The 24,024-nt window shown below is 43.8% G+C and overlaps 22 non-coding genes and 5 pseudogenes across 22 annotated transcripts; all 27 read left to right on the top strand.

Annotated features, from left to right (window-relative positions):
- Positions 1 to 581: 581 nt before the first annotated feature.
- LOC142509210 (5S ribosomal RNA) lies at positions 582 to 705 on the top strand. Its single transcript, XR_012807395.1, has one exon. It is a non-coding gene; the product is annotated as a 5S ribosomal RNA (ribosomal RNA).
- Positions 706 to 1,388: 683 nt separating this feature from the next.
- LOC142515658 (5S ribosomal RNA) lies at positions 1,389 to 1,507 on the top strand. Its single transcript, XR_012811492.1, has one exon. It is a non-coding gene; the product is annotated as a 5S ribosomal RNA (ribosomal RNA).
- Positions 1,508 to 2,191: 684 nt separating this feature from the next.
- Positions 2,192 to 2,310, top strand: LOC142510975 (5S ribosomal RNA; annotated as a pseudogene).
- A 2,087-nt stretch (positions 2,311 to 4,397) lies between these two features.
- LOC142507949 (5S ribosomal RNA) lies at positions 4,398 to 4,516 on the top strand. Its single transcript, XR_012806184.1, has one exon. It is a non-coding gene; the product is annotated as a 5S ribosomal RNA (ribosomal RNA).
- A 682-nt stretch (positions 4,517 to 5,198) lies between these two features.
- LOC142507996 (5S ribosomal RNA) lies at positions 5,199 to 5,317 on the top strand. The gene has a single exon (XR_012806230.1). It is a non-coding gene; the product is annotated as a 5S ribosomal RNA (ribosomal RNA).
- A 649-nt stretch (positions 5,318 to 5,966) lies between these two features.
- LOC142507936 (5S ribosomal RNA) lies at positions 5,967 to 6,085 on the top strand. Its single transcript, XR_012806173.1, has one exon. It is a non-coding gene; the product is annotated as a 5S ribosomal RNA (ribosomal RNA).
- A 682-nt stretch (positions 6,086 to 6,767) lies between these two features.
- LOC142507171 (5S ribosomal RNA) lies at positions 6,768 to 6,886 on the top strand. Its single transcript, XR_012805433.1, has one exon. It is a non-coding gene; the product is annotated as a 5S ribosomal RNA (ribosomal RNA).
- A 680-nt stretch (positions 6,887 to 7,566) lies between these two features.
- On the top strand, positions 7,567 to 7,685 carry LOC142515722 (5S ribosomal RNA). Its single transcript, XR_012811552.1, has one exon. It is a non-coding gene; the product is annotated as a 5S ribosomal RNA (ribosomal RNA).
- A 1,458-nt stretch (positions 7,686 to 9,143) lies between these two features.
- LOC142508714 (5S ribosomal RNA) lies at positions 9,144 to 9,262 on the top strand. Its single transcript, XR_012806918.1, has one exon. It is a non-coding gene; the product is annotated as a 5S ribosomal RNA (ribosomal RNA).
- Positions 9,263 to 9,686: 424 nt separating this feature from the next.
- LOC142517444 (5S ribosomal RNA) lies at positions 9,687 to 9,805 on the top strand. The gene has a single exon (XR_012813190.1). It is a non-coding gene; the product is annotated as a 5S ribosomal RNA (ribosomal RNA).
- A 683-nt stretch (positions 9,806 to 10,488) lies between these two features.
- Positions 10,489 to 10,606, top strand: LOC142510377 (5S ribosomal RNA). The gene has a single exon (XR_012808492.1). It is a non-coding gene; the product is annotated as a 5S ribosomal RNA (ribosomal RNA).
- A 683-nt stretch (positions 10,607 to 11,289) lies between these two features.
- On the top strand, positions 11,290 to 11,407 carry LOC142507491 (5S ribosomal RNA). Its single transcript, XR_012805747.1, has one exon. It is a non-coding gene; the product is annotated as a 5S ribosomal RNA (ribosomal RNA).
- Positions 11,408 to 12,083: 676 nt separating this feature from the next.
- LOC142507512 (5S ribosomal RNA) lies at positions 12,084 to 12,202 on the top strand. Its single transcript, XR_012805768.1, has one exon. It is a non-coding gene; the product is annotated as a 5S ribosomal RNA (ribosomal RNA).
- Positions 12,203 to 12,886: 684 nt separating this feature from the next.
- Positions 12,887 to 13,005, top strand: LOC142506989 (5S ribosomal RNA). The gene has a single exon (XR_012805258.1). It is a non-coding gene; the product is annotated as a 5S ribosomal RNA (ribosomal RNA).
- A 683-nt stretch (positions 13,006 to 13,688) lies between these two features.
- On the top strand, positions 13,689 to 13,807 carry LOC142515764 (5S ribosomal RNA). The gene has a single exon (XR_012811591.1). It is a non-coding gene; the product is annotated as a 5S ribosomal RNA (ribosomal RNA).
- Positions 13,808 to 14,489: 682 nt separating this feature from the next.
- Positions 14,490 to 14,608, top strand: LOC142507413 (5S ribosomal RNA). Its single transcript, XR_012805672.1, has one exon. It is a non-coding gene; the product is annotated as a 5S ribosomal RNA (ribosomal RNA).
- A 683-nt stretch (positions 14,609 to 15,291) lies between these two features.
- Positions 15,292 to 15,409, top strand: LOC142510265 (5S ribosomal RNA). Its single transcript, XR_012808388.1, has one exon. It is a non-coding gene; the product is annotated as a 5S ribosomal RNA (ribosomal RNA).
- Positions 15,410 to 16,091: 682 nt separating this feature from the next.
- On the top strand, positions 16,092 to 16,209 carry LOC142510769 (5S ribosomal RNA; annotated as a pseudogene).
- A 683-nt stretch (positions 16,210 to 16,892) lies between these two features.
- Positions 16,893 to 17,008, top strand: LOC142511320 (5S ribosomal RNA; annotated as a pseudogene).
- A 770-nt stretch (positions 17,009 to 17,778) lies between these two features.
- LOC142514301 (5S ribosomal RNA) lies at positions 17,779 to 17,897 on the top strand. The gene has a single exon (XR_012810201.1). It is a non-coding gene; the product is annotated as a 5S ribosomal RNA (ribosomal RNA).
- A 684-nt stretch (positions 17,898 to 18,581) lies between these two features.
- LOC142507435 (5S ribosomal RNA) lies at positions 18,582 to 18,700 on the top strand. The gene has a single exon (XR_012805694.1). It is a non-coding gene; the product is annotated as a 5S ribosomal RNA (ribosomal RNA).
- A 681-nt stretch (positions 18,701 to 19,381) lies between these two features.
- LOC142517560 (5S ribosomal RNA) lies at positions 19,382 to 19,500 on the top strand. Its single transcript, XR_012813300.1, has one exon. It is a non-coding gene; the product is annotated as a 5S ribosomal RNA (ribosomal RNA).
- A 684-nt stretch (positions 19,501 to 20,184) lies between these two features.
- On the top strand, positions 20,185 to 20,303 carry LOC142509691 (5S ribosomal RNA). The gene has a single exon (XR_012807852.1). It is a non-coding gene; the product is annotated as a 5S ribosomal RNA (ribosomal RNA).
- Positions 20,304 to 20,984: 681 nt separating this feature from the next.
- Positions 20,985 to 21,103, top strand: LOC142514934 (5S ribosomal RNA). Its single transcript, XR_012810805.1, has one exon. It is a non-coding gene; the product is annotated as a 5S ribosomal RNA (ribosomal RNA).
- A 685-nt stretch (positions 21,104 to 21,788) lies between these two features.
- Positions 21,789 to 21,907, top strand: LOC142509341 (5S ribosomal RNA). Its single transcript, XR_012807519.1, has one exon. It is a non-coding gene; the product is annotated as a 5S ribosomal RNA (ribosomal RNA).
- A 686-nt stretch (positions 21,908 to 22,593) lies between these two features.
- LOC142510911 (5S ribosomal RNA) lies at positions 22,594 to 22,712 on the top strand (annotated as a pseudogene).
- A 682-nt stretch (positions 22,713 to 23,394) lies between these two features.
- LOC142511143 (5S ribosomal RNA) lies at positions 23,395 to 23,515 on the top strand (annotated as a pseudogene).
- Positions 23,516 to 24,024: the final 509 nt, after the last annotated feature.

Here is a 24,024-nt window from a genome sequence, read left to right as displayed (position 1 = left end):
CTCGGGCACTGCCGGATTTGGACAAAGTTGTAGCCGAATTTGATTGTAAACGGACAAACGAATGAGACTCATTACTCTGCAATAAGCTGGCGAGATTTTAGCCGAATTCCTTCTCTAAGACCCTCTAATTTGCGATTTTCCGCTTCTGTTAAGCTTCTGTTTCCTCGAGAAATCCGCTTAGGAAGTCCAAAATTCAATTCCGGTTCCATTTTATCGTATCCAAGGCATAATAATAGCTTTACATTCGCTATTTTCTTATTCTTATTTTTTTTTCTATTTTCTGGGAACATTTAACGATTTTTGTTGTCGTGAGCCGGTTCTGGGCGGAAGGGTATGATGCATATTACTCCGGAGATTGTTAACTCATTGAAAACAATTATTTCGACTGATTTAGCCATAATTTACGTAAACGGTCGCGACACGAGGACTTTTTGGGGAGGTCACCCATCCTAGCTCTGCCATCGCGCCAGAACGCTTAACTTCATGGTTCTGATTGGGCGAGTGCAGTGCCGCGTGTTGTCCATCGCCGCCCGCTCCACACATACTCGAGGGATATAAGAATAAACATCCCACTCAATGTCGGTTGCGATCATACCAGCACTAATGCACCGGATCCCATCAGAACTCCGGAGTTAAATGTGCTTGGGCGAGAGCAGTACTAGGATGGGTGACCCGACTCCCTGGGAAGTCCTTGTGTTGCACCCCTTTTCTTGTTTTTCTATTTTTGATTACTTGTTGACAGACGATTTTCGGTTCAAATCATCTGAATCTCGATCGACACCAGATAAGACATGTGAAATCAACGTAGCTCGGGCTCTGCCGGATTTGAACAAAATTGTAGGCTAATTTGATTGTAAACGGGCAAACGAACGAGACTCATTACTCCGCAATGAGCTAGCAAGATTTTAGCCGAATTCCTTCTTTAAGACCCTCTAATTTGCGATTTTCCGCTTCTGTTAAGCTTCCGTTTCCTCGAGAAATCCGTTTAGCAAGTTCTAAATTCGATTTCTGTTCCATTTTATCGTATTCCAGGCATAATAATAGCTTACATTCGTTATTTTCTTCATCTTATTTTTTTTTCAATTTTCTGGGAACATTTAGCGATTTTTGTTGTCGTGAGCCGGTTTTGTGCGGAAGGGTATGACGCAAATTACTCCGGAGATGGTTAACTCATTAGAAACAATTATTTCAACAGTTTTAGCGATAATTTATGTAAAAGATCACGACACGAGGACATTCCAGGGAGATCACCCATCCTAGCTCTGGCATCGCGCCAGAACGTTTAACTTCATGGTTCTGATTAGGCGAGAGCAGTGCCGCGTGTTGTCCATCGCCGCCCGCACCACACGTACTCGAGGGATATAAGAATAAACATCCTACTCAATGTCGGGTGCGATCATACCAGCACTAATGCACCGGATCCCATCAGAACTTCGAAGTTAAGCGTGCTTGGGCGACAGCAGTACTAGGATGGGTGACCCCCGGGGAAGTCCTCGTGTTGCACCCTTTTTCTTGTTTTTCTATTTTTGATTACTTGTTGACAGACGATTTTCGGCTCAAATCATCTGAATCTTGATCGGCACCAGATAAGACATGTGAAATCAACGTAGCTCGGGCTCTGCCGGATTTGGACAAAATTGTAGCCTAATTTGATTGTAAATGGGCAAACGAACGAGACTCATTACTCTGCAATGAGCTGGCGAGATTTAAGCCGAATTCCTTCTATAAGAACCTCTAATTTGCGATTTTCCTCTTCTGTTAAACTTCCGTTTCCTCAAGAAATCCGTTTAGGAAGTCCGAAATTCGATTCTGATTCCATTTTATCGTATCCGAGGCATAAAAATAGCCTTACATTCGCTATTTTCTTCTTCTTATTTTTTTTTCAATTTTCTGGTAACATTTAGCGATTTTTGTTGTCGTGAGCCGGTTCTGTGCGGAAGGGTATGACGCAGATTAATCCGGAAATGGTTTACTCATTAAAAACAATTATTTTTACTGTTTAAGCTATAATTTACGTAAACGTTCGCGACACGAGAACTTTCCAGGGAGGTCACCCATCCTAGCTCTGGCATCTCGCCAGAACGCTTAACTTCATGGTTCTGATTGGGCGAGAGCAGTGCCGCGTGTTGTCCATTGCCGCCCGCGCCACACGTACTCGAGGGATATAAGAATAAACATCCCACTCAATGTCGGGTGCGATCATACCAGAACTAATGCACCGGATCCCATCAGAACTACTAAGTTAAGCGTGCTTGGGAGAGAGCAGTACTAGGATGGGTGACCCCTTAGGCAGTCCTCGTGTTGCACCCCTTTTCGTGTTTTTCTATTTTTGATTACTTGTTGACAGACGATTTTCGGCTCAAATCATCTGAATCTGGATCAGGACCAGATAAGACATGTGAAATCAACGTAGCTCGGGCACTGCCGGATTGGGACAAAATTGTAGGCTAATTCGATTGTAAACGGGCAAACGAACGAGTCTCATTACTCCGCAATGAGCTGGAGAGATTTTAGCTGAATTCCTTCTCTAAGACCCTCTAATTTGCGATTTTTCGCTTCGGTTAAGCTTCCGTTTCCTCGAGAAATCTTTTTAGGAATTCCGAAATTCGATTCCGGTTCCATTTTATCGTATCCCAGGCATAATAATAGCTTTACATTCGCTACTTTTTTTCTTCTTAATTTTTTTCTATTTTCTGGGAACATTTAGCGATTTTTGTTGTCGTGAGCCGGTTTTGTGCGGAAGGGTATGACGCAGCTTACTCCGGAGATGGTTAACTCATTAAAAAAAATTATTTCAACAGTTTTAGCGATAATTTATGTAAACGGTCACGACACGAGGACTTTCCAGGGAGGTCACCCATCCTAGCTCTGCCATCGTGCCAGAACGCTTAACTTCATGGTTCTGATTGGGCGAGAGCAGTGCCGCGTATTGTCCATCGCCCCTGGATGGGTGACCCCCTGGGAAGTCCGATTTTTTATTTTTGATTACTTGTTGAAAGACGATTTTGGGCTAAAATCATCTGAACCACGATCAGGACCAGATAAGACATGTGAAATGAACGTAGCTCGGTCACTGCCGCATTTGGACATAGTTGTAGCCTAATTTGATTGTAAACGGGCAAACGAACGAGACTCATTACTCCGCAATGAGCTGGAGAGATTTTTGCCGAATTCCTTCTCTAAGACCCTCTAATTTGCGAATTTCCGCTTCTGTTAAGCTTCCGTTTCCTCGAGAAATCCGTTTAGAAAGTTCGAAATTCGATTCTGGTTTCATTTTATCGTATCCCAGGCATAATAATAGCTTTACATTCGCTATTTTATTCTTCTTATTTTTTTTCTATTTTATGTGAACATTTAGCGATTTTTGTTGTCGTGAGCCGGTTCTGTGCGGATGGGTATGACGTAGATTACTCCATAGACGGTTGACTAATTAAAAACAATTATTTCGACTATTTTAGCTATAATTTACGTAAACGGTCGCGACACGAGGGTTTCCCAGGGAGGTCACCCATCCTAGCTCTGCCATCGCGCCAGAACGCTTAACTTCATGGTTCTTATTGGGCGAGAGCAGTGCCGCGTGTTGTCCATCGCCGCCCGCTCCACACGTACTCGAGGGATATAAGAATAAACATCCCACACAATGTCGGGTGCGATCATACCAGCACTAATGCACCGGATCCCTTCAGAACTCCGAACTTAAGCGTGCTAGGATGGGTAACCGCCTGGGAAGTCCTCGTGTTGCACCCCTTTTCGTGTTTTTCTATTTTTGATTACTTGTTGACAGATGATTTTCGGCTCAAATAATCTGAATCACGATCGGGACCAGATAAGACATGTGAAATCAACGTAGCTCGGGCATTGCCGGATTTGGACAAAATTGAAGCCTAATTTGATTGTAAACGGGAAAACGAACGAGGCTCATTACTCCGCAAGGAGCTGGCGAGATTTTAGCTGAATTCCTTCTCTAAGACCCTCTAATTTGCGATTTTCCGCTTCTGTTAAGCTTCCATTTCCTCGAGAAATCCGCTTAGCAAGTTCTAAATTCGATTTCTGTTTCATTTTATCGTATTCCGATATAATAATAGCTTTACATTTGCTATTTTTTTCTTCTCAATTTTTTTTCTATTTTCTGGGAACATTTAGCGATTTTTGTTGTCTTGAGCAGTTTCTGTGCGGAAGGGTATGACGCATATTACCCCCGGAGACGGTTGACTCATTTCCGTAAACGGTCGCGACACGAGATCTTCCCAGGGAGGTCACCCATCCTAGCCCTGCCATCGCGCCAGAACGATTAACTTCATGGTTCTGATTGGGCGAGAGCAGTGCCGCGTGTTGTACATCGCCGCCTGCTCCACACGTACTCGAGGGATATAGGAATAAACATCCCACTCAATGTCGGGTGCGATCATACCAGCACTAATGCACCGGATCCCATCAGAACTCCGAAGTTAAGCGTGCTTGGGCGAGAGCAGTACTAGGATGGGTGACCCCCTTGGAAGTCCTCGTGTTGCACCCCTTTTCGTGTTTTTCTATTTTTGATTACTTGTTGACAGATGATTTTCGGCTCAAATCATCTGAATCACGATCAGGACCAGATAAGACATGTGAAATCAACGTAGCCCGGGCACTGCCGGATTTGGAAAAAATTGTAGCCTAATTTGATTGTAAACGGGCAAACGAACGTTACTCATTACTCCGCAATAAGCTGGCGAGATTTTAGCCGAATTCCTTCTCTAAGACCCTCTAATTTGCGATTTTCCGCTTCTGTTAAGCTTCCGTTTCCTCGAAAAATCCGCTTAGGAAGTCCGAAATTCGATTCCGGTTCCATTTTATCGTATCCCAGGTATAATAATAGCTTTACATTCGCTATTTTTTTCTTCCTATTTTTTTCTATTTTCTGGGAACATTTAGCGATTTTTGTTGTCGTGAGCCGGTTCTGTGCGGAAGGGTATGATGCAGATTACTCCGGAGACGGTTAACTCATTAAAAACAATTATTTCGATTGTTTTAGCTATAATTTACGTAAACGGTCGCGACACGAGGACTTCCCAGGGAGGTCACCCATCCTAGCTTTGCCATCGCGCCAGAACGCTTAACTTCATGGTTCTGATTGGGCGAGAGCAGTGCCGCGTGTTGTCCATCGCCGCCCGCTCTACACGTACTCGAGGGATTTAAGAATAAACATCCCACTCAATGTCGAGAGCGATCATACCAGCACTAATGCACCGGATCCCATCAGAACTCCGAAGTTAAGTGTGCTTGGGCGAGACCAGTACTTGGATGGGCGACCCCCTGTGAAGTCCTCGTGTTCCACCTCTTTTCGTGTTTTTCTATTTTTGATTATTTGTTGATAGACGATTTTCGGCTGAAATCATCTGAATCTCGATCGGGACCAGATAAGACATGTGAAATCAACGTAGCTCGGGCACTGCCGGATTTGGACAAAATTGTGGGCTAATTTGATTGTAAACGGGCAAACGAACGAGACTCATTACTCCGCAAGGAGCTGGCGAGATTTAGCTGAATTCCTTCTCTAAGACCCTCTAATTTGCGATTTTCCGCTTCTGTTAAGCTTCCATTTCCTCGAGAAATCCGCTTAGCAAGTTCTAAATTCGATTTCTGTTTCATTTTATCGTATTCCGATATAATAATAGCTTTACATTTGCTATTTTTTTCTTCTCAATTTTTTTTCTATTTTCTGGGAACATTTAGCGATTTTTGTTGTCTTGAGCAGTTTCTGTGCGGAAGGGTATGACGCATATTACCCCCGGAGACGGTTGACTCATTTCCGTAAACGGTCGCGACACGAGATCTTCCCAGGGAGGTCACCCATCCTAGCCCTGCCATCGCGCCAGAACGATTAACTTCATGGTTCTGATTGGGCGAGAGCAGTGCCGCGTGTTGTACATCGCCGCCTGCTCCACACGTACTCGAGGGATATAGGAATAAACATCCCACTCAATGTCGGGTGCGATCATACCAGCACTAATGCACCGGATCCCATCAGAACTCCGAAGTTAAGCGTGCTTGGGCGAGAGCAGTACTAGGATGGGTGACCCCCTTGGAAGTCCTCGTGTTGCACCCCTTTTCGTGTTTTTCTATTTTTGATTACTTGTTGACAGATGATTTTCGGCTCAAATCATCTGAATCACGATCAGGACCAGATAAGACATGTGAAATCAACGTAGCCCGGGCACTGCCGGATTTGGAAAAAATTGTAGCCTAATTTGATTGTAAACGGGCAAACGAACGTTACTCATTACTCCGCAATAAGCTGGCGAGATTTTAGCCGAATTCCTTCTCTAAGACCCTCTAATTTGCGATTTTCCGCTTCTGTTAAGCTTCCGTTTCCTCGAAAAATCCGCTTAGGAAGTCCGAAATTCGATTCCGGTTCCATTTTATCGTATCACAGGTATAATAATAGCTTTACATTCGCTATTTTTTTCTTCCTATTTTTTTCTATTTTCTGGGAACATTTAGCGATTTTTGTTGTCGTGAGCCGGTTCTGTGCGGAAGGGTATGATGCAGATTACTCCGGAGACGGTTAACTCATTAAAAACAATTATTTCGATTGTTTTAGCTATAATTTACGTAAACGGTCGCGACACGAGGACTTCCCAGGGAGGTCACCCATCCTAGCTTTGCCATCGCGCCAGAACGCTTAACTTCATGGTTCTGATTGGGCGAGAGCAGTGCCGCGTGTTGTCCATCGCCGCCCGCTCTACACGTACTCGAGGGATTTAAGAATAAACATCCCACTCAATGTCGAGAGCGATCATACCAGCACTAATGCACCGGATCCCATCAGAACTCCGAAGTTAAGCGTGCTTGGGCGAGACCAGTACTTGGATGGGCGACCCCCTGTGAAGTCCTCGTGTTCCACCTCTTTTCGTGTTTTTCTATTTTTGATTATTTGTTGATAGACGATTTTCGGCTGAAATCATCTGAATCTCGATCGGGACCAGATAAGACATGTGAAATCAACGTAGCTCGGGCACTGCCGGATTTGGACAAAATTGTGGGCTAATTTGATTGTAAACGGGCAAACGAACGAGACTCATTACTCCGCAGTAAACTGGCATGATTTTAGCCGAATTCTTTCTCTAAGACCCTCTAATTTGCGATTTTCCGCTTCTGTTAAGCTTCTGTTTCCTCGAGAAATCCGCTTAGGAAGTCCGAAATTCGATTCCGGTTCCATTTTATCGTATCCCAGGCATAATAATAGCTTTACATTCGCTATTTTCATCTTCTAATTTTTTTTATATTTTCTGAGAACATTTAGCTATTTTTGTTGTCTTGAGCAGGTTCTGTGCGGAAGGGTGACGCATATTACTCCGGAGACGGTTAAATCATTAAAAAAATTATTTCGACAGTTTTATCCATAATTTACGTAAACGGTCGCGACACAAGGACTTCCTAGGGAGGTCACCCATCCAAGCTCTGGCATCGCACCAGAACGCTTAACTTCATGGTTCTGATTGGGCGAGAACAGTGTCGCGTGTTGTCCATCGGCGCCCGCTCCACACGTACTCGAAGGATATAAGAATAAACATCCCACTCAATGTCGGGTGCGATCATACCAACACTAATGCATCGGATCCCATCAGAACTCCGAAGTTAAGCGTGCTTGGGCGAGAGCAGTACTAGGGTGGGCGACCCCCTTGGAAGTCCTCGTGTTGCACCCTTTTCGTGTTTTTCTATTTTTGATTACTTGTTGACAGATGATTTTCGGCTCAAATCATCTGAATCACGATCGGGACCAGATAAGACATGTGAAATCAACGTAGCTCGGGCACTGCCGGATTTGGACAAAAATGAAGCCTAATTTTATTGTAAACGGGAAAACGACGAGACTTATTACTCTGCAATGAGCTGGCGAGATTTTGGCCGAACTCCATCTCTAAGACCTTCTTATTTGCGATTTTCCGCTTCTGTTAAGCTTCCGTTTCCTCCAGAAATCCGCTTACGAAGTCCGAAATTCGATTCCGGTTCCATTTTATCGTATCAATGGGATAATAATAGCTTTACATTCGCTATTTTCTTCTTCTAATTTTTTTTTTCTATTTTCTGGGAACATTTACCGATTTTTGTTGTCTTGAGCACGTTCTGTGCGGAAGGGTATGACCCATATTACTCCGGAGATGGTTAACTCATTAAAAACAATTATTTCGACTGTTTTATCCATAATTTACGTAAACGGTCGTGACACGAGGACTTTCCAGGGAGGTCACCCATCCTAGCTCTGCCATCGGGCCAGAACGCTTAACTTCATGGTTCTGATTGGGCGAGAGCAGTGCCGCGTGTTGTCCATCCCCGTCCGCGCCACACGTACTCGAGGGATACAAGAAGAAACATCCCACTTAATGTCGGGAGCGGTCATACCAGCACTAATGCACCGGATCCCATCAGAACTCAGAAGTTAAGCGTGCTTGGGCAAGTGCAGTACTAGTGTTACACCTCTTGTCGTGTTTTTCTATTTTTGATTAACTTGTAAAAGACGATTTTTGGCTCAAATCTTCTGAATCTCGATAGGACCAGATAAGATATGTGAAATCAACGTAGCTCGGGCAATGTCGGATTTGGACAAAATTGTAGCCTAATTTGATTGTAAACGGGCAAACGAACGTTACTCATTTCTCCGCAATGAGCTGGCGAGATTTTAGCCGAATTCTTTCTCTAAGACCCTCTAATTTGCGATTTTCCGCTTCTGTTAAGCTTCCGTTTTCTCGAGAAATCCGCTTAGGAAGTCAGAAATTCGATTCCGGTCCCATTTTATCGTATCCCAGGCATAATAATAGCTTTACATTCGCTAATTTCTTCTTCTTATTTTTTTTTCTATTTTCTGGAAACATTTAGCGATTTTTGCTGTCGTGAGCCGGTTCTGTGCGGAAGGTTATGATGCAGATTACTTCGGAGACGGTTAACTCATTAAAAACAATTATTTCGACTATTTTAGCTATAATTTACGTAAACGATCGCGACACGAGGACTTTCCAGGGAGGTCACCCATCCTAGCTCTGCCATCGCGCCAGAACGCTTAACTTCATGGTTCTGATTGGGCGAGAGCAGTGCCGCGTGTTGTCCATCACCGCCCGCGCCACACGTACTCGAGGGATATAAGGATAAAAATCCCACTTAACGTCGGGAGCGACCATACCAGCACTACTGCACCGGATCCCATCAGAACTTCGAAGTTAAGCATGCTTGGGCGAGTGCAATACTAGGATGGGTGACCCCCTGGGAAGTCCTCGTGTTACACCTTTTTTCGCGTTTTTCTATTTTTGATTAATTTTTAATAGGCGATTTTTGGCTAAAATCTTCTGAATCTCGATCGGACCAGATAAAATATGTGAAATCAACGTAGCCCGGGCACTGCCGGATTTGGACAAAATTGTAGCCTAATTTGATTGTAAACGGGCAAACGAACGTTACTCAATACTCCGCAATAAGCTGGCGAGATTTTAGCCGAATTCCTTCTCTAAGACCCTCTAATTTGCGATTTTCCGCTTCTGTTAAGCTTCCGTTTCCACGAGAAATCCGCTTAGGAAGTTCGAAATTCGATTCCGGTTCGCCAGAACGCTTAACTTCATGGTTCTCATTGGGCGAGAGCAGTGCTGCGTGTTGTCCATCGCCGCACGCTCCACACGTACTCGAGGGATATAAGAATAAACATCCCACTCAATGTCGGGTGCGATCATACCAGCACTAATGCACCGGATCCCATCGGAACTCCGAGGTTAAGCGTGCTTGGGCGATAGCAGTACTAGGACGGGTGACCCCCTTGGAAGTCCTCGTGTTGCACCCCTTTTCGTGTTTTTCTATTTTTGATTACTTGTTGACAGACGATTTTCGGCTCAAATCATCTGAATCACGATCGGGACCAGATAAGACATGTGAAATCAACGTAGCTCGAGCACTGCCGGATTCTGAAAAATTGTAGCCTAATTTGATTGTAAACGGGCAAACGAACGAGACTCATTACTCCGCAATGAGCTGGCGAGATTTTAGCCGAATTCTTTCTCTAAGACACTCTAATTTGCAATTTTCCGCTTCTGTTAAGCTTCTGTTTTCTCGAGAAATCCGTTTAGAAAGTTCGAAATTCGATTCCGGTTCAATTTTATTGTATCCCAAGCATAATAATAGCTTTACATTCGCTCTTTTCTTCTTCTTATTTTTTTTTCTATTTTCTGGGAACATTTAGCGATTTTTGTTGTCGTGAGCCGGTTCTATCCGGAAGTGTATGAAGCAGATTACTCCGGAGACGGTTGACTCATTAAAAACAATTATTTCGACTGTTTTAGCTATAATTTACGTAAACGGTCGCGACACGAAGACTTCCCAGGGAGGTCATTTATCCTAGCTCTGCCATCGCGCCAGAACGCTTAACTTCATGGTTGTGATTGGGCGAGAGCAGTGCCGCGTGTTGTCAATCGCCGCCTGCTCCACCCGTACTCGAAGGGTATAAGAATAAACATCCCACTCAATGTCGGGTGCGATCATACCAGAACTAATGCACCGGATCCCATCGAACTCCGAAGTTAAGCATGCTTGGGCGATAACAGTATTAGGATGGGTGACCCCCTTGGAAGTCCTCGTGTTGCACCCCTTTTCGTGTTTTTCTATTTTTGATTACATGTTGACAGAAGATTTTGGGCTCAAATACTCTGAATCACGATCGGGACCAGATAAGACATGTGAAATCAACGTAGCTCGGGCACTGCCGGATTTGGAAAAAATTGTAGACTAATTTGATTGTAAACAGGCAAAAGAACGATACTCATTACTCCGCAATGAGCTGGCGAGATTTTAGCCGAATTTCTTCTATAAGACCCTCTAATTTTCGATTTTCAGCTTCTGTTAAACTTCCGTTTCCTCTAGAAATCCGCTTAGAAAGTCCGAAATTCGATTCCGGTTTCATTTTATCGTATCCCAAGTATAATAATAGCTTTACTTTCTCTATTTTCTTCTTCTTATTTTTTTTTCTATTTTCTGGGAACATTTAGCGATTTTTGTTGTCTTGAGGCGGTTCTGTGCGGAAGGGTATGATGCCGATTACTTCGGAGACGTTAACTCATTATAAACAATTATTTCTACTGTTTTAGCCATAATTTACGTAAACGGTCGCGACACAAGGATTTCCCAGGTAGGTCACCCATCCAAGCTCTGCCATCGCACCAGAACGCTTAACTTCATGGTTCTAATTGAACGAGAACAGTGCCGCGTGTTGTCCATCGCCGCCCGCTCCACACGTACTCAAGGGATATTAGAATAAACATCCCACTCAATGTCGGGTGTGATCATACCATCACTAATGCACCGGATCCCATCGGAACTCCGAAGTTAAGTGTGCTTGGGCGAGAGCAGTACTAGGTTAGGTGACCCCTGGGAAGTTCTCGTGTTGCACCCCTTTTCGTGTTTTTAAATTTTTGATTGATTACTTGTTCACAGATGATTTTCGGCTCAAATCATCTAAATCTCGATCGGGACCACATAAGACATGTGAAATCAACGTAGCACGGGCACTGCTAGATTTGGACAAAATTGTAAGCTAATTTGATTGTAAACGGGCAAACGAACGAGACTCATTACTGCGCAATGAGGCGGCGAGATTTTATCCGAATTCCTTTTCTAAGACCCTGTAGTTTGCGATTTACCGCTTCTGTTTCCTCGAGAAACCCACTTAGGAAGTTTGAAATTCGATTCTGGTTCCATTTTATCGTATCTCAGGCATAATAATAGCTTTACATTCGATATTTTCTTCTTCCCATTTTTTTTCTATTTTTGGGAATATTTAGCGATTTTTGTTGTCATGAGCCGGTTCTGTGCGGAAGGGTATGACGCAGATTACTCCGGAGACGGTTAACTCATTAAAAACAATTATTTCGACTGTTTTATCCATAATTTCCTTAAACGGTCGTGACACGAGGACTTCTCAAGGAGGTCACCCATCCTAGCTCTGCCATCGCGCCAGAACGCTTAACTTCATGGTTCTGATTGGGCGAGAGCAGTGCCGCGTGTTGTCCATCGCCGCCCGCTCCACACGTACTCGAGGGCATATAAGAATAAACATCCCACTCAATGTCGGCAGCGATCATACCAGCACTAATGCACCGGATCCCATCAGAACTCCGAAGTTAAGCGTGCTTGGGCGAGACCAGTACTAGAAGGGGCGACTCCCTGGGAAGTCCTCGTGTTGCACCTCTTTTCGTGTTTTTCTATTTTTGATTATTTGTTGACAGACGATTTTCGGCTCAAATCATCTGAATCTCGATCGGGACCAGATAAGACATGTGAAACCAACGTAGCTCGGGCACTGACGGATTTGGACAAAATTGTAGGCTAATTTGATTGTAAACGGGCAAACGAACGAGACTCATTGTTTCGCAATGAGCTGGCAAGATTTTAGCCGAATTCCTTCTTTAAGACCCTCTAATTTCCGATTTACCGCTTCTGTTAAGCTTCCGTTTCCTCGAAAAAATCCACTTAGGAAGTTTGAAATTCGATTCCAGTTTCTTTTTATCATATCCCAGGCATAATAATAGCTTTAGATTCGCTATTTTCTTCTTCTTAATTTTTTTCTATTTTTTGGGAACATTTATCGATTTATGTTGTTGTGAGCCGGTTTTGTGCGGAAGGGTATGACGCAGATTACTCCAGAGACGGTTAACTCATTAAAAACAATTATTTTGACTTTTTTAGCCATAATTCACATAAACGGTCGCGACACGAGGACTTACCAGGGAGGTCACCCATCCTAGCTCTGCCATCGCGCCAGAACGCTTAACTTCATGGTTCTGATTGGGCGAGAGCAGTGCCGCGTTTTGTCCATCGCCGCCTGCTCCACACGTACTCGAGGGATATAAGAATAAACATCCTAATCAATATCGAGTGCGATCAAAACAGCACTAATGCATCGGATCCCATCAGAACTCCGAAGTTAAGCTTGCTTGGGCGAGAGCAGTACTAGGATGGGTGACCCCCTGGGAAGTCCTCGTGTTGCACCCCTTTTCGTGTTTTTCTATTTTTGATTACTTGTTGACAGACGATTTTCGGCTTAAATCATCTGAATCTCGATCGGGACCAGATAAGACATGTGAAATGAAAGTAGCTTGGGCACTGCCGGATTTGGACAAAATTGTAGGCTAATTTGATTGTAAACGGGCAAACAGACGAGACTCATTACTACGCAATGATCTGACGAGATTTTACCCGAATTCCTTCTCTATGACCCTCTAATTTGCGATTTAACGCTTCTCTTAAGCTTTCGTTTCCTCGAGAAATCCGCTTAGAAAGTTCGAAAATCGATTCTGGTTCCATTTTATCGTATCCCAAGCATAATAATAGCTTTACATTCGTTATTTTCTTCTTCTTATTTTTTTTTTATTTTCTAGGAACATTTATCGATTTTTGTTGTCGTGAGCCGGTTTTGTGCGGAAGGGTATGACACAGATTACTCCGGAGAAATTTAACTCATTAAAAACAATTATTTCGACTGTTTTAGCCATAATTTACGTAAACAGTCGCGACACGAGGACTTTCCAGGGAGGTCACCCATCCTAGCTCTGCCATCGCGCCAGAACGCTTAACTTCATGGTTCTGATTGGGCGAGAGCAGTGCCGCGTGTTGTCCCTCGCCACCCGTTCCACACGTACTCGAGGAATATAAGAATAAACAACCCACTCAATGTCGGGTGCGTTCATACCAGCACTAATGCACCAGATCCCATCAGAACTCCGAAGTTAAGCGTGCTTGGGAGAGAGCAGTACTAGGATGGGTGACCCCTTGGGAAGTCCTCGTGTTGCACCCATTTTCGTGTTTTTCTATTTTTGATTACTTGTTGACAGACGATTTTCAGCTCAAATCATCTGAATTCGATCGGGACCAGATAAGACATGTGAAATCAACGTAGCTCGGGCACTGCCGGATTTGGACAAAATTATAGGCTAATTTGATTGTAAACGGGCAAACGGACGAGACTCATTACTTCGCAATGAGCTGGCGGTATTTTAGCTAAATTCCTTCTCTAAGACCCTATTATTTGCGATTTTCCGCTTCTGTTTAGCTTCCGTTTCCACGAGAAATCCGCTTAGGAAGTTCGAAATTCGATTCCGGTTCCATTTTATCGTATCCCAGGCATAATAATAGCTTTACATTCGCTATTTCCTTCTTCTTATTTTTTTTCTATTTTCTAGGAACATTTATCGATTTTTGTTGTCGTGAGCCGGTTCTGTGCGGAAGGGTATGACGCAGATTACTCCGGAGACGGTTAACTCATTAAAAACAATTATTTCGACTGTTTTAGTCATAATTTACGTAAACAGTCGCGACACAAGGACTTCCCAGGGAGGTCACCCATCCTAGCTCTGCCATCACGCCAGAACGCTTAACTTCATGGTTAAGATTGGGCGAAAGCAGTGCCGCGTGTTGTCCATCGCCGCCTGCTCCACACGTACTCGAGGGATATAACAATAAACATCCCACTAAATTTCGGGTGCAATCATACCAGCACTAATGCACTGGATCCCATCAGAACTCGGAAGTTAAGCGTGCTTGGGCGAGAGCTGTACTAGGATGGGTGACCCCTTGGGAAGTCCTCTTGTTGCACGCCATTTCGTGTTTTTCTATTTTTGATTACTTGTTGACAGATGATTTTCGGCTCAAATCATCTTAATCTCGATCGGAACCAAATAAGACATGTGAAATCAACGTAGCTCGGGCACAGCCGGATTTGGTTAAAATTGTAGGCTAATTTGATTGTAAACGGGCAAACGGACGAGACTCATTATTTCGCAATGAGCTGGCAATATTTTTGCTAAATTCCTTCTCTAAGACCCTCTAATTTGCGATTTATCGCTTCTGTTAAGCTTCCGTTTCCTCGAGAAATCCGCTTAGGAAGTTCGAAATTCGATTCCGGTTCCATTTTATCGTATCCCAAGCATAGTAATAGCTTTACATTCGCTATTTTCTTCTTCTTATTTTTTTTCTATTTTCAGGGGAAATTTAGCGATTTTTGTTGCCGTGAGCCGGGTCTGTGCGGAAGGGTATGACGCAGATTACTCCAGATACGGTTAACTCATTAAAAACAATTATTTCGACTGTTTTATCCATAATTTACGTAACCGGTCGCGACACGAGGTCTTTCTAGGGATGTCACCTATCCTAGCTCTGCCATCGCGCTAGAACGCTTAACTTCATGGTTATGATTGGGCGAGAGCAGTGCCGCGTGTTGTCCATCGCCGCCCGCTCCACACGTACTCGAGGGATATAAGAATAAACATCCCACTCAATGTCGGGTGAGATCATACCAGCACTAATGCACGGATCCCATCAGAACTCCGAAGTTATGCGTGCTTGGGCGAGAGTAGTACTAGGATGGGTGGCCCCCTGGGAAGCCCTTATGTTGCACCCTTTTTTGTGTTTTTCTATTTTTTATTACTTGTTGACAGACGATTTTCGGCTCAAATCATCTGAATCTCGATCGGGACCAGATAAGACATGTGAAATGAAAGTAGCTCGGGCACTGCTGGATTTGGACAAAATTGTAGGCTAATTTGATTGCAAATGGGCAAACGGACTAGACTCATTACTACGCAATGAGCTGACGAGATTTTAGCCGAATTCCTTCTCTAAGACCCTCTAATTTGCGATTTACCGCTTCTGTTAAGCTTTCGTTTCCTCGAGAAATCCGCTTAGGAAGTTCGAAATTAGATTCCGGTTCCATTTTATCGTATCCCAGGCATAATAATAGCTTTACATTCGTTATTTCCTTCTTCTTATTTTTTTCTATTTTCTGGGAACATTTATCGTTTTTTGTTGTCGTGAGCCGGTTATGTGCGGAAGGGAATGACGTAGATTACTCCGGAGACGGTTAACTCATTAAAAACAATTATTTCGACTGTTTTATCCATAATTTACGTAAACGGTAGCGACACGAGGTTTTCTCAGAGAGGTTACCCATCCTAGCTCTGCCATCGCGCCAGAACGCTTAACTTCGTGTTTATGATTGGGCGAGAGCAGTGCCGCGTGTTGTCCATCGCCGCCCGCTCCACACGTACTCGAGGGATATAAGAATAAACATCCCACTCAATGTCGAGTGAGATCATACCAGCACTAATGCACCGGATCCCATCAGAACTCCGAAGTTAAGCGTGCTTGGGCGAGAGCAAACTAGGATGGATGACCCCCTGGGAAGTCCTCGTGTTGCCCCCCTTTTCGTGTTTTTCAATTTTTGATTACTTGTTGACAGACGATTTTCGGCTCAAATCATCTGAATCTCGATCGGGACAATATAAGACATGTGAAATGAAAGTAGCTCGGGCACTGCCGGATTTAGACAAAATTGTAGGCTAATTTGATTGTAAACGGGCAAACGGACGAGACTCATTACTACGCAATAAGCAGATGAGATTTTAGACGAATTCCTTCTCTAAGACCCTCTAATTTGAGATTTACCGCTTCTATTAAGTTTTCGTTTCCTCGAGAAATCCGCTTAGGAAGTTCGAAATTCGATTCCGGTTCCATTTTATCGTATCCCAGGCATAATAATAGCTTTACATTCGTTATTTCCTTCTTCTTATTTTTTTTCTTTTTTCTGGGAACATTTATCGATTTTTGTTGTCGTGAGCCGGCTCTGTGCGTTAGGGTATGACGCAGATTACTCCGGAGACGATTAACTCATTAAAAACAATTATTTCGATTGTTTTATCCATAATTTACGTAAACGGTCGCGACACGAGTTCTTCCCAGGGTGGTCACCCATCCTAGCTCTGCCATCGCGCCAGAACGCTTAACTTCAAGGTTATGATTGGGCGAGAGCAGTGCCGCGTGTTGTCCATCGCCGCTCGCTCCACACGTACTCGAGGGCTATAAGAATAAACATCCCACTCAATGTCGAGTGAGATCATACCAGCACTAATGCACCGGATCCCATCAGAACTCCGAAGTTAAGCGTGCTTGGGCGAGAGCAGTACTAGGATGGGTCCCCTGGGAAGTCCTCGTGTTGATCCCTTTTTAGTGTTTTTCATTTTTGATTACTTGTTGACAGACGATTTTCGGCTCAAATCATCTGAATCTCGATCGGGACCAGATAAGACATGTGAAATGAAAGTAGCTCGGGCACTGCCGGATTTGGACAAAATTGTAGGCTAATTTGATTGTAAACGGGCAAACGGACGAGACTCATTACTACGCAATGAGCTGACGAGATTTTACCCGAATTTGGACAAAATTGTAGGTTAATTTGATTGTAAACGGGCAAACAGACGAGGCTCATTACTACGCAATAAGTTGACGAGATTTTAGCCGAATTCCTTCTATAAGACCCTCTAATTTGCGATTTAACGCTTCTGTTAAGCTTTCGTTTCCTCGAGAAATCCGCTTAGGAAGTTCGAAATTCGATTCCGGTTCCATTTTATCGTATCCCAGGCATAATAATTGCTTTACATTCGTTATTTCCTTCTTCTTATTTTTTCTATTTTCTGGGAACATTTATCGATTTTTGTTGTCGTGAGCCGGTTCTGTGCGGAAGGGTATGAAGCAGATTACTTCGGAGACGGTTAACTCATTAAAAACAATTATTTCGACTTTTTTAACCATAATTTACGTAACCGGTCGCGACATGAGGTCTTTCCAGGGAGGTCACCCATCCTAGCTCTGCCATCGCGCCAGAACGCTTAACTTCATGGTTATGATTGGGCGAGAGCAGTGCCGCGTGTTGTCCATCGCCGCCCGCTCCGCACGTACTCGAGGGATATAAGAATAAACATCCCACTCAATGTCGGGTGCGATCATACCAGCACTAATGCACCGGATCCTATCAGAAATCCGAAGTTAAGCGTGCTTGGGCGAGAGCAGTACTAGGATGGGTGACCCCCTGGGAAGTCCTCGTGTTGCACCTCTTTTCGTGTTTTTCTATTTTTGATTACTTGTTGACAGACGATTTTCGGCTCAAATCATCTGAATCTCGATCGGGACCAGATAAGACATGTGAAATGAAAGTAGCTCGGGCATTGCCGGATTTGGACAAAATTGTAGGCTAATTTGATTGTAAACGGGCAAACGGACGAGACTCATTACTACGCAATGAGCTGACAAGATTTTACCCTAATTCCTTCTCTATGACCCTCTAATTTGCGATTTAACGCTTCTGTTAAGCTTTCGTTTCCTCGAGAAATCCGCTTAGGAAGTTCGAAAATCGATTCTGGTTCCATTTTATCGTATCCCAAGCATAATAATAGCTTTACATTCGTTATTTTCTTCTTCTTATTTTTTTTTCTATTTTCTGGGAACATTTATCGATTTTTGTTGTCGTGAGCCGGTTCTGTGCGGAAGGGTATGACGCAGATTACTCCGGAGACGGTTAACTAATTAAAAACAATTATTTTGACTGTTTCAACCATAATTTACGTAACCGGTCGCGACACGAGGTCTTTCTAGGGAGGTCACCCATCCTAGCTCTACCATCGCGCCAGAACGCTTAACTTCATGGTTATGATTGGGCGAGAGCAGTGCCGCGTTTTGTCCATCGCCGCCCGCTCCACACGTACTCGAGGGATATAAGAATAAACATCCCACTCAATGTCGGGTGCGATCATACCAGCACTAATGCACCGGATCCCATCAGAACTCCGAAGTTAAGCGTGCTTGGACTAGAGCGGTACTAGGATGGGTCACCCCCTAGGAAGTCCTCGTTTTGCACCTTTTTTCGTGTTTTTCTATTTTTGATTACTTGTTGACAGACGATTTTCGGCTCAAATCATCTGAATTCGATCGGGACCAGATAAGACATGTGAAATGAAAGTAGCTCGGGCACTGCCGGATTTGGACAAAATTGTAGGCTAATTTGATTGTAAACGGGCAAACGGACGAGACTCATTACTACGCAATGAGCTGACGAGATTTTAGCCGAATTCCTTCAATAAGACCCTCTAATTTGCGATTTATCGCTTCTGTTAAGCTTTCGTTTCCTTGAGAAATCCGCTTAGGAAGTTCGAAATTCGATTTCGGTTCCATTTTATCGTATCCCAGACTTCATAATAGCTTTACATTCGTTATTTCCTTCTTCTTAATTTTTTTCTATTTTCTGGGAACATTTATCGATTTTTGTTGTCGTGAGCCGTATCTGTGCGGAAGGGTATGACGCAGATTACTTCGGAGACGGTTAACTCATTAAAAACAATTATTTCGACTTTTTTAACCATAATTTACGTAACCGGTCGCGACACGAGGTCTTTCCAGGGAGGTCACCCATCCTAGCTCTGCCATCGCGCCAGAACGCTTAACTTCATGGTTATGATTGGGCGAGAGCAGTGCCGCGTGTTGTCGATCGCCGCCCGCTCCACACGTACCCGAGGGATATAAGAATAAACATCCCACTCTTGTTCGGTGCGATCATACCAGCAATAATGCATCGGATCCTATCAGAACTCCGAAGTTAAGCGTGCTTGGGCGAGAGTAGTACTAGGATGGGGGACCCACTGGGAAGTCCTCGTGTTGCACCCCTTTTCGTGTTTTTCTATTTTTGTTTACTTGTTGACAGACGATTTTCGGCTCAAATCATCTGAATCTCGATCGGGACCAGATAAGACATGTGAAATGAAAGTAGCTCGGGCACTGCCTGATTTGGACAAAATTGTAGGCTAATTTGATTGTAAACGGACAAACAGACGAGACTCATTACTATGCAATGAGCTGACGAGATTTTACCCGAATTCCTTCTCTATGACCCTCTAATTTGCGATTTAACGCTTCTGTTAAGCTTTCGTTTCCTCGAGAAATCCGCTTAGGAAGTTCGAAAATCGATTCTGGTTCCATTTTATCGTATCCCAAGCATAATAATAGCTTTACATTCGTTATTTTCTTCTTCTTATTTTTTTTTCTATTTTTTGGGAACATTTATCGATTTTTGTTGTCGTGAGCCGGTTCTGTGCGAAAGGGTATGACGCAGATTACTCCGGAGACGGTTAACTCATTAAAAACAATTATTTCGACTGTTTTATCCATAATTTACGTAAACGGTCGCGACACGAGGTCTTCCCAGGGAGGTCACCCATCCTACCTCTGCCATTGCGCTAGAACGCTTAACTTCATGGTTATGATTGGGCGAGAGCAGTGCCGCGTGTTGTCCATCGCCGCCCACTCCACACGTACTCGAGGGATATAAGAATAAACATCCCACTCAATGTCGTGTGCGATCATACCAGCACTAATGCACCGGATCCCATCAGAACTCCGAAGTTAAGCGTGCTTGGGCGAGAGCAGTACTAGGATGGGTGACCTCCTTGGAAGTCCTCGTGTTGCACCCCTTTTCGTGTTTTTCTATTTTTGATTACTTGTTGACAGACGATTTTCGGCTCAAATCATCTGAATCTCGATCGGGACCAGATAAAACATGAGAAATGAAAGTAGCTCGGGCACTGCCGGATTTGGACAAAATTGTAGGCTAATTAGATTGTAAACGGGCAAACGGACGAGACTCATTACTACGCAATGAGTTGACGAGATTTTAGCCGAATTCCTTCTCTAAGACCCTCTAATTTGCGATTTAACGCTTCTGTTATGCTTTCGTTTCCTCGAGAAATCCGCTTAGGAAGTTCGAAATTCGATTCCGGTTCCATTTTATCGTATCCCAGGCATAATAATAGCTTTACATTCGTTATTTCCTTCTTATTTTTTTTTCTATTTTCTGGGAACATTTATCGATTTTTGTTGTCGTGAGCCGGTTCTGTGCGGAAGGGTATGCCGCAGATTACTCCGGAGACGGTTAACTCATTAAAAACAATTATTTCGACTGTTTTATCCATAATTTACGTAAACGATCGCGACACGAGGTCTTCCCAGGGAGGTCACCCATCCTAGCTCTGCCATCGCGCCAGAACGCTTAACTTCATGGTTATGATTGGGCGAGTGCAGTGCCGCGTATTGTCCATCGCTGCCCGCTCCACACGCACTCGAGGGATATAAGAATAAACATCCCACTCAATGTCGGGTGCGATCATACCAGCACTAATGCACCGGATCCCATCAGAACTCCGAAGTTAAGCGTGCTTGGGCAAGAGCAGTACTAGGATGGGTGACCCCCTGGGATGTCCTCGTGTTGCACACCTTTTCGTGTTTTTCTATTTTTTATTACTTGTTGACAGACGATTTTCGGCTCAAATAATCTGAATCTCGATCGGGACCAGATAAGACATGTGAAATGAAAGTAGCTCGGGCACTGCCGGATTTGGACAAAATTGAAGGCTAATTTTATTGTAAACGGGCAAACGGACTAGACTCATTACTACGCAATGAGCTGACGAGATTTTAGCCGAATTCCTTCTCTAAGACCCTCTAATTTGCGATTTACCGCTTCTGTTAAGCTTTCGTTTCCTCGAGAAATCCGCTTAGGAAGTTTGAAATTCGATTCTGGTTCCATTTTATCGTATCCCAGGCATAATAATAGCTTTACATTCGTTATTTCCTTCTTCATAATTTTTTTTTCTATTTTCTGGGAACATTTATCGATTTTTGTTGTCGTGAGCCGGTTCTGTGCGGAAGGGTATGACGCAGATTACTCCGGAGACGGTTAACTCAATAAAAACAATTATTTCGACTGTTTTAACCATAATTTACGTAACCGGTCGCGACACGAGGTCTTCCCAGGGAGGTCACCCATCCTAGCTCTACCATCGCGCCAGAACGCTTAACTTCATGGTTATGATTGGGCGAGAGCAGTGCCGCGTGTTGTCCATCGCCGCCCGTTCCACACGTACTCGAGGAATATAAGAATAAACATCCCACTCAATGTCGGGTGCGATCATACCAGCACTAATGCACCGGATCCCATTAAAACTCCGAAATTAAGCGTGCTTGGACTAGGGCAGTACTAGGATGGGTCACCCCCTGGGAAGTCCTCGTTTTGCACCTTTTTTCGTGTTTTTCTATTTTTGATTACTTGTTGACAGACGATTTTCGGCTCAAATCATCTGTATATCGATCGGGACCAGATAAGATATGTGAAATGAAAGTAGCTCGGGCACTGCCGGATTTGGACAAAATTGTAGGCTAATTTGATTGTAAACGGGCAAACGGACGAGACTCATTACTACGCAATGAGCTGACGAGATTTTAGCCGAATTCCTTCTCTAAGACCCTCTAATTTGCGATTTACCGCTTCTGTTAAGCTTTCGTTTCCTCGAGAAATCCGCTTAGGAAGTTCGAAATTCGATTTCGGTTCCATTTTATCGTATCCCAGACTTAATAATAGCTTTACATTCGTTATTTCCTTCTTCTTATTTTTTTTCTATTTTCTGGGAACATTTATCGATTTTTGTTGTCGTGAGCTGGTTCTGTGCGGAAGGGTATGACGCAGATTACTTCGGAGACGGTTAACTCATTAAAAACAATTATTTCGACTTTTTTAACCATAATTTACGTAACCGGTCGCGGACACGAGGTCTTCCCAGGGAGGTCACCCATCCTAGCTCTGCCATCGCGTCAGGAACGCTTAAACTTCATGGTTATGATTGGGCGAGAGCAGTGCCGCGTGTTGTCCATCGCCGCCCGCTTCCACACGTACTCGAGGGATATAAGAATAAACATCCACTCTTGTTCGGTGGCGATCATACCAGCAATAATGCATCGGATCGCATCAGAACTCCGAAGGTAAGCAGGCTTGGGCGAGAGCAGTACTAGGATGGGTGACCCCTTTGGAAGTCCTCGTGTTGCACCCCTTTTTCGTGTTTTTTCTATTTTTGATTACGTTGTTGACAGACGATTTTCGGCTCAAATCATCTGAATCTCGATCTGGACCCAGATAAGACATTTGAAATGAAAGTAGCTCGGCACTGCCGGTATTGGACAAAATTGTAGGCTAATTTAGTTGTAAACGAGCAAACAGACGAGGACTCATTACTACGCAATGAGTGACGAGATTTTAGCCGAATTCTTTCTCTAAGAACCCTCTAATTTGCGATTTAACGCTTCTGTTAAGCTTTCGTTTCCTCGAGAAATCCGCTTAGGAAGTTCGAAATTCGATTCTGGTTCCATTTTATCGTATCCCAGGCATAATAATAGCTTTACATTCGTTATTTTCTTCTTCTTATTTTTTTTCTATTTCTGGGAACATTTATCGATTTTTGTTGTCGTGAGCCGGTTCTGTGGCGGAAGGGTATGACGCAGATTACTCCGGAGACGGTTAACTCATTAAAAAAAAATATTTCGACTGTTTTATCCATATTTACGAAAACGATCGCGACACGAGGTCTTCCAGGGGGTCACCCATCCTAGCTCTGCCATCTCGCTAGAACGCTTAACTTCATGGTTATGATTGGGCGAGAGCAGTGCCGCGTGTTGTCCATCGCCGCCCGCTCTACACTACTCGAGGGATATAAGAATAAACTCCCACTCAATGTCGGGTGCGATCATACCAGATCTTAATGCACCGGATCCCATCAGAACTCCGAAGTTAAGCGTGCTTGGGCGAGAGCAAGACTAGGATGGGTGACCTCCTTGGATAGTCCTCGTGTTGCATCCTTTTCGTGTTTTTCTATTTTTGATTACTTGTTGACAGACGATTTTCGGCTCAAATCATCTGAATCTCGATCGGGGACCAGATAAGCATGTGAAATGAAGTAGCTCGGGCACTGCCGATTTGGACAAATTGTAGGCTAATTTGATTGTAAACGGGCAAACGGACGAGACTCATTACTACGCAATGAGCTGACGAGATTTTAGCCGAATTCCTTCTCTAAGACCCTCTAATTTGCGATTTACGCTTCTGTTAAGCTTTCGTTTCCTCGAGAAATCCGCTTAGGAAGTTCGAAATTCGATTCCGGTTCCATTTTATCGTATCCCAGGCATAATAATAGCTTTACATTCGTTATTTCCTTCTTCTTATTTTTTTTTCTATTTTCTGGGAACATTTATCGATTTTTGTTGTCGTGAGCCGGTTCTGTGCGGAAGGGTATGACGCAGATTACTCCGGAGACGGTTAACTCATTAAAACAATTATTTCGACTGTTTTATCCATAATTTACGTAACGG

This window comes from Primulina tabacum, chromosome 10 (genome assembly GCF_025594145.1).
Source record: "Primulina tabacum isolate GXHZ01 chromosome 10, ASM2559414v2, whole genome shotgun sequence".
Classification (NCBI taxonomy): Eukaryota; Viridiplantae; Streptophyta; class Magnoliopsida; order Lamiales; family Gesneriaceae; genus Primulina; species Primulina tabacum.
Note: the sequence above shows the minus strand (reverse complement) of the source record. Positions and strands in the feature narration are given on the sequence as shown.